Below are 7539 nucleotides of genomic sequence, written 5' to 3'. Positions count from 1 at the left end.
GGGTGCAGGAATGGTGCTGGAAGGGGTGAGATGGCCTGTGTGCCCAGTATCCCCACCGTGGGCATGGTTTTGCAGCCAGGGTTGCTGAGCTGAGGACACCCCACCCTGAGATGTGTTGTGAAAAATCTTAATTTCACCCCTGGGACTAACCAGTGTCTCTTTCTCCCTTTTCTGCACACATTCCCCTTACTAGATCAGCCAAAAACCTTCTGCTGTCACTGAAACTGATAGGGGTTTTTGTGTAAAACAAGATTTTTGTACTCATCAAGGCCAGGGCTGGCTGCTCTGCCAGTAGATGTCCCTGCATGCCTGGCTCTGGTGGTTGTGCTGTGTCTTTTCCTGGGAAAACTGACTTCCAATACACTGAACTTCACATCATTCCTGTTGGGTATTTTTTTATATGGATGTTAATATTTTTTTCCTCTCATCTGGTGTAAAGTTTAATCAACGTCCACAAATATAAAAGCTGATCTTAAAAGGAAAGATCATTATTTTATTGAAAAGATGTCTTTTCACAATCTTTAAATATTTTTTGTGTTTATTTATAAAACAGAACACTGACACCAGACAAAGTCCCTGAGCCTCTTTACCCTGCTCTGTCCTTCACTCCTGTTCTGCATCATGCATTCAAATAACTTCCACATTTTTTCCCTTCCTTGGATTGCAGTGTTTTCTTGAAGCAGATATTGCTTTGGTGCACTGAATTGAACAGAAGAAGCCAAAAATGAAACCAAATAGTGCTGAGCACTGGGTACTCAGTGCTTGGTAGGAGTCACTTGGCAATTTTACAGATGCTGAGAGTCTCAACCTTCAGCCTGTAAGGTGTTTCACGTAATATGAGAATTTATCAGCTGGTATTCAGAGCTTCATAGGTGAGTTTTAAGTGTTTTCTGCAGTGCTCTGTGCTCTGTATTATAATCCTACAATTACATATTTGCATGCCTACTAAATTAGCACTAGAAAGTTATCTTCAAAAGTGCAAAGCCTTTCACTGCTACTCTTCCTGGGAATACAGGGACGATAATTGTTACGGAGGAAAATTACCTTTACACGGTATTGATTTTGAGCCCTGCTGCCTGTCATCGTTCCTGGGAAGGTTTTTCCAGGCTCAGGACAGGGAGCAGCTGTGCTGGGAGCCTGGGCTGGCGGTCGTGGAGGGACAGGGCAGCACTGGCAGCTGCGGCATCGCCGCCACCCCCGCAGCTCGTGGGGGGCACCACTGACCCACCCCAGCAGCCTTTCATTCCAGCTTTGAAGCAGGGCTAGCAAGAGGCTTCAAAAAGCTGGGAGCCACAGCCTTGGAGTGGGGGAATGGCTCAATAAATTGGTGCAATATAAGTACTTATTGATTTAAGAGCAGTCTTTTCTTTTGCCTTGCTTTTGTCTTCTAAGGGAACTTTATTTTAAATTTATGTCCCACATTCTCACATCAGGAGGAAAATACATGAGAAATGTTTTGTTATTTCAAATTTATCACGTATTACGTCAGCTGGCATTGTGGACTCACAATATGTAATGCTTCATAAATTATGAAAAATAAATGTTTTATGGGCTTACTACGCACTCGGTTTGAAAACCGTTGAGCTGGGGAGACTCGGTGACCCCTGCACAAATTAATGTGCACATGATTTTCATTATTGCAGCTCAGATAGGAAGTTTGAGCATCTTTATATATTTATTTCAAGGAAAATGAGGACAGAAGTTGCTTGAATACAGTTAGACTTTCTGGCAAGAAGCAGGTATCATTTAACCCAGCTCATAACCTATTGCTTCCCTCACAGTCATTGTTATTCCAGGCCAAAGCTTAAACTCCAAATCAGAGCTGTGAGGACTTAGCATGAGCTTCCAGAGGTCAAATCCTGCAGCCTTTAGCCAGGCAAACTAAACCTCCAAGCTGGCAGGATTTTGTCTACGCAAGGACTGCGGCATTTGCAGAACACGAGTCAAGCACAAGTCAGGCTCCTGCAGAAGGGAAGGCAGAAAAGGATATTTCCACCCATATTTCCAGCCCTGCTTTCCCTGAGCGTGATGGAGAGCGACAATCAAACAAGAGCCGCCCATCTCAGCTGTCAAGGGCCTCACCAGAAACGAAAAGCTCGATCTCAGGGTACCGAGGATCTCAACCTTATCAAACACAGCATCCTTCAGTGTGGAGCCGCAGGAATCTGAGGAAATGTCCTCTCCCATCTGCATGGGGAACAGCCTTGTCCCATTTTCCGGGGAGCAAAAGTTCACTCCAGCATGTGTTGCATGGGAGGCGCGTCTTTGGGGGGAAAGGGCAGGGTGACGGGAGCTACCGGGAACGGTGAAGCACTCACAGCTATTTATTTTATTTTCCCCACCTCGCACCCAAATATTTCTGTGCCTTGCGCAGAAGGGGCGTCAGGTGTTGAAGCTCTCCCCTGGATGGTTTTTATATCGCACAGATCCACCACTGTGTTTCTAATAAAGCCGTCAAGAGCACAACCGGGAGCTCCCTGCATGATCTTATGCAATATAAGTCACTGCTTCAGAGGACTCTCTGAACTCGGGGCTGGATGCACTCAAAAATCTTCCAAGTTATTCTCTCCTAATTCAAGTCAGCTGAGGCATCAAAATGTCGGGCAGATGGACAAGATCCCTGGCTGCAGCCAGCCTGTTTTCTGCTATTACTCTTGTTGCAGTCAAAACTTAGAGACTTTCATTGTAATTGTTTTTCATTTAATTAGTGATATCCTGAGAATTTAACATTTACATAAGCATACTAAAGGAGATTCCTGTGTGCTTTCTAGTGGAAAAGACTGTGCTCTAGGAATCTTGCCCTAAACTGGATCAGTGTCCATATCTTAAAACCGTACTTTTCCTTAACTCCTTTCCTTTTCCTTCTCTTCAAATGGCTATTAAGAATAATTGGATTTATAGACAGTGGTTAAGGACAGTCACTACTGCATTTACTTCATCAAGAAAGCGAAAGGATTTTCTTGTCAGTTGTATTTTCTCAGACTTATTAACTTCAATTGTGCTCCGTGTTATGGAGACGCAAGAGAACAGATAAATAAGCAAAGTACGACCCAAGTTCATACTTTCTTTTTTATTTTTGCTGTGACTTATAAAGGGTTGAGAAGATCTCCTGCCTCTGCCTCTCTCCTCCAGTGGATGGCAGTTGAGTACCACGGAACGGAGCAGAGCTGCCTTGCACCTCGTTGTAGCTCTCTCAAGGAGGCAACCGCTGATTGGAATTAGCTGTTCTTTGCCTGTGTGAAATATCACTCAGAAATACCTGAAGAAATAGAAAAGGAAGAAATGGAATGCGTTTTCAATTTAAACTGCTTTGTTACTACAGCAGGAGCAGATCTAAAAGTTTCCTTCAGCAAGTGAGGTGGGAAAAAAAGAGTCTTATATCCATATACACAAGTTTCAAGTGTTTCCTTTTTATATGTTAATCTGAATTTTCAGTATATGGATGCTAATGAAAAAAAGTTCCTGATTTTCATTTTGCTTCCTGACCTCCACAGTCTTTAGGTTTTAATACTATACTCATAATTTCAGATTGAAGATTAATTTTTAAAGGCAAATTTTCCTTTCTTGAAGTCTCAGCTGCACCAGAAGGACAACTCCCAGGGACAGGGATTGCGATGTGAATTTAGTCATCGCTGAAACTGCGACTAGTTTTGAACTGTTCCCCTAAAAGAAAAGTTTAAACCAAACATTCCAATCAGAAACAGAAACCTAACCACGTTCCTCTTAAAAACAGGTCTCCTTCAACTCCTCCAGTTTATAGCACATACCCTTGGGCTATTACAGTCTAGAAAAATCTGAAATAAAACCACACTGTTTTCTGGGTCTGATCATGCATCACTCGCTCAAAAAGAAGTTTAGGGTCTCCTGAGAAATACAAGGTTTAGGCCTTCCTGACACATGTTGCTTCTTTTTAAAGAAAACGGTCTAGTGCATCTTTATGGCAAATACATAATTTTAGTTTTTTTCTCCTTTGTAAGGAATCACAGATGGATTGAAACAGAAATCTTTAAAAAAATATTTGCAATTCCAGTTGCATATAAATAATATTGTGGTCAGTATCCTAGTTGTTTTTAACAGAAGTTATTTACTTTTCAAATTTTACTTGCTTCTACATCTAGTCTCACGCTGTTCTAGTATAAGATCAGACACAAATAACCGTTTACACCAAAAATTAAGTTTCGTGTAAGTAACTATTTTAAAATGTTTCCTTTTATGTTTACTGCTGAAGGATCTCGAGCACTCCTGCCAGAAAGGAAAGTATTTATTATCTCTCTTTTACAGATGAGGAAACTGAGACACTGTGAAATTAAAAGCTTTGGGAAATTAGTGCACAGTAAATTACGGTGTGAATTTACTGTGTACCAACTACCCTGCACGAACTCATCATGTGGACTGGCAAAGAAAAAGGATTAAACTCCCTTAAATTATATCACATTTGCCATGGATCAGCTGACACACAGCAACTTCTCAACCTGCAGAGAGTTGCTTACACAGGAATCCCCCCGCCGGAGAGGAGCCGTGCACGGGGGCTCTGCCGCTAATCTGCTCCAACTTAGGCAAGAGTTTATTTGTCACTAATTTCCCCAGCTGGTTTACCTAAAAATCACAGAAGGAAATCTCTGGCAGGACTCAAAGTCAGACTCGAGTATCCTTGTAGCCTTGAAAGCAGAAGTTGTGAGTTAAAAGCAAAATATTGCAGGGGGATAAACTTTGTCTTTTTGAAGGACGGAGCATCTGCAGGCAGCGTGTGGGTTAAACTGGTGAATTAGTGGTGAAATCAGAAGATGAGTCCTGAAATTCAGGAATCACTCTCATATCTCAGGGGTTGGGGGCATTAAAGTTTCTTCCAGCATCGTGGCAGTATCTTATAGCCCATCCCAGTATGGCATTCCACATGGAATCTGTCCTGGGAATTCCATCAGACACCTCTTCCCACCCCATGCCTGGGCTGGGTCCGTGGCTGTGTGTTCAGGGCAACCTGCAAGATCCCTTCCACCTCCCAGTGCCACTTCTGGACAGCAGAGCCCCTGGGCATGACCACGGCAGCCCTGGCCAGTGTTCGCTGGCCCCACGGTGACCCCTGGGCTGCGGAGGCCACCGGCGAGGATCCAGGGCTGACCTCCTCGCCCTGCAGCGGGCTCAACGGCTGATGTTGAAACGACTTTGGCAGGAGCTCTCTCCATTGTGTCTGATCCAAGCTGGAGAGATGAGCACGTAGGGAGCTGGGACAAAGGTTGGCTGGTGGGAAGAGAAATACTGACAAGTTCATTCCACTAATAAACAAAGACATAAATGATGATGCTATAAAGAAAAAGCAGGATTCTCTGGAGAAAACTGTAGAGAGACCTAGTAAGGAGGAGAGATGTTTAGACAACAGTTTTACATTATACTGCTTGGTAAAAAATGTTCTATTTTAGCTCCAAGCTTGAGTCTAGTTAGAGCAGCACCAGTGCTTAGGAAACAGCATGTATTTTAATGCCCTGTGAACAGGAATAACTGATAACTAGTACATTTAAATGTGAAAAGCAGAACTTTTCTCTGAGGGAGGTGTCATTTTTTTTTGTTGTTGTTATGGATTTTTTCTTCATAGTTTACATTGCAGCTATAGCATTCCACTGGCAGTCATTTATCTAATGACTTATATCTTTCAGGCTGTGGAAAATGCAGGATAACAGAGAGAGAAAAAGTGGTGGTAAGTTCTTTTTAATTTGCATTTCAGGGCTGAACTTCTGAGCATAAATATACAGAAATTAACACCTTCATAGCATCCCCTCAATTATTTCCAGAGTTTACAAGACAAAAACAATGGGATCAGGGCACTATTTACTTCAATCCCTCTCACCCCAAAGTAAGTCTAAGCAGAGGTGCTTTTGCTTTTGGTATAACTGCAATTAAGACAAAAGGGTTTGTCTGAGAAAATATTTATTTTTCCTCTGTAAAGCTTACTCTTAGAGACTGCCTGCAAGAAATGGCTTGCATGGGCTGTGACAGACACCTTTCATAGAGGCAAATCAGACTCACTGGGCTGTACTGTTGTAGAGGAAAAGTTTCACAGATATAATTAACCTGTGGAATGCCCTTCCACAAACTAGCCTTAAAGTGTTGTCACTAATACTGTCTGTTTTCATAACTCAGGGCATCATGGTCTTCCTGCTGAGAGCAAGAAACAATCTACTGTGTCCCTTCATGATGTGCCTCCTCTGAATGAATCAGGAGGTCACGGTGACTCTTGCAGAGATGGTCACTGCTGGAGCTGGAGGAGGTGATGGATTCTAAGGAAAAGTCTGTGGCTGTTTCCAGAAATGAGTAAGAGGTGCAGCATGAGCCCTGTGACAAGGACAGCCCAGGCTGCTGCGTGTGATGAGGAGAGGAGGGGCTGCACACGCCAGGGAGGCTGACAAAGGAGAAAGGTGAGTCATGGCAGAGGCTGCCCATATTCATCAGCTCTCAGAACTCTTGAAGTTACTAATTGAGATGGTGGGCAAGGAGGAGGAGCTAGTGCCTCAATGAGTATTGCTGATTGCACAGGAGCCAAAGGTCCCATGGCTGGGTCTGAGTGATAGTCTTCATCCTGGAGGAACTTGGTGCTCAGCACAGCTCTGCTTCTGGAGCACATGGGAGGCAGAAGGACCTTCATTCTGCTGAAACACCTCAGGGGTTCAGGCACAAAACCTTCGAGGGCCCAGGCACTGGGGTGTGTCTGGGGGTTGGTGAGTGCACGTGGGGAGGCAGGAAGGACTGTCAGACCTGCCTGTTGAACACATTTTACTGAAGATTCATCTGTAAGGAGGGAAAAGTAGAAGCAGGGATGTGTGAGTGAGGGATCTTCAGAGAGATGGTCCCTGGTTTGGGGACAATGGCATTTGGAGAGGAGCTGAACTCCTGTTGTCTGGTGCTGTGAGTACGTTCTACATCAGTACACCACCCAAAAGCACTTGTTCTCATAACCTTCCCTACCAAAATCATGGGAAATATTTGAACTTTAGTTGACTCCAGACTTCAGTTACAGTTTAGTAGGATTTTAAGGCTGGCACTTTATATATATGACATATATAAATACACACACACACATGCAAAATATATAATGTGTGTATGTGTATTTATATCTATACCTTAGGTTGTTTTGATTCTGTCAAGCAAATTCAGTAGCTCTTGTTTAAGGTAGAACTGGTAGAGAGAGTCTCATGCAGGAAGAGATTTGATGGAGCCGTGTTAAGCGTCAGGGAATTTGCATCAGAGGTTCTTCAAATGTTTCATTCAAGGCCAGCTTGTCGTTAACCTGCATATTTGATTTGAAGTCATGCTGGTTTCACATGTCAAGCTACCCTGGCGCTGTGTGAAAGTGGTGGGAGGAGAGACTGGATGGGGGGAATGAGCAAGTAGGGAAGGATTTGGTTATCAAAGCAGAGGACTTAGATTCAATAGTAATCGACAGAAGGAGATTACTTTGGCTCGTAGTTCAGACAAGGGCTCTATCCCAATACATTAGGCCACCCCTCACACTAACAGAAGGACCTCCATGTGCATTGCCAGCTTCAT

At 43.5% G+C, this 7539-nt stretch overlaps 1 long non-coding RNA gene across 3 annotated transcripts in view; it reads left to right on the top strand.

Annotated features, from left to right (window-relative positions):
* Positions 1-658: 658 nt before the first annotated feature.
* Positions 659-7539, top strand: part of LOC111934019 (uncharacterized) — a 73697-nt gene continuing 66816 nt past the window's right edge. Inside the window, exons 1-4 of one of the 3 annotated variants that reach the window (XR_015275738.1) lie at positions 659-872; positions 1782-3358; positions 5652-5692; positions 6136-6410. This is a non-coding gene — a long non-coding RNA (uncharacterized LOC111934019). The remainder of the gene's footprint in view (positions 873-1781; positions 3359-5651; positions 5693-6135; positions 6411-7539) is intronic. The other 2 variants (XR_015275741.1, XR_015275739.1) reach the window with 2 other exon arrangements.

The sequence above is a fragment of the Cyanistes caeruleus genome, chromosome 13 (genome assembly GCF_971803275.1).
Source record: "Cyanistes caeruleus chromosome 13, bCyaCae1.hap1.1, whole genome shotgun sequence".
In the NCBI taxonomy this organism is placed as follows: Eukaryota; Metazoa; Chordata; class Aves; order Passeriformes; family Paridae; genus Cyanistes; species Cyanistes caeruleus.
Note: the sequence above shows the minus strand (reverse complement) of the source record. Positions and strands in the feature narration are given on the sequence as shown.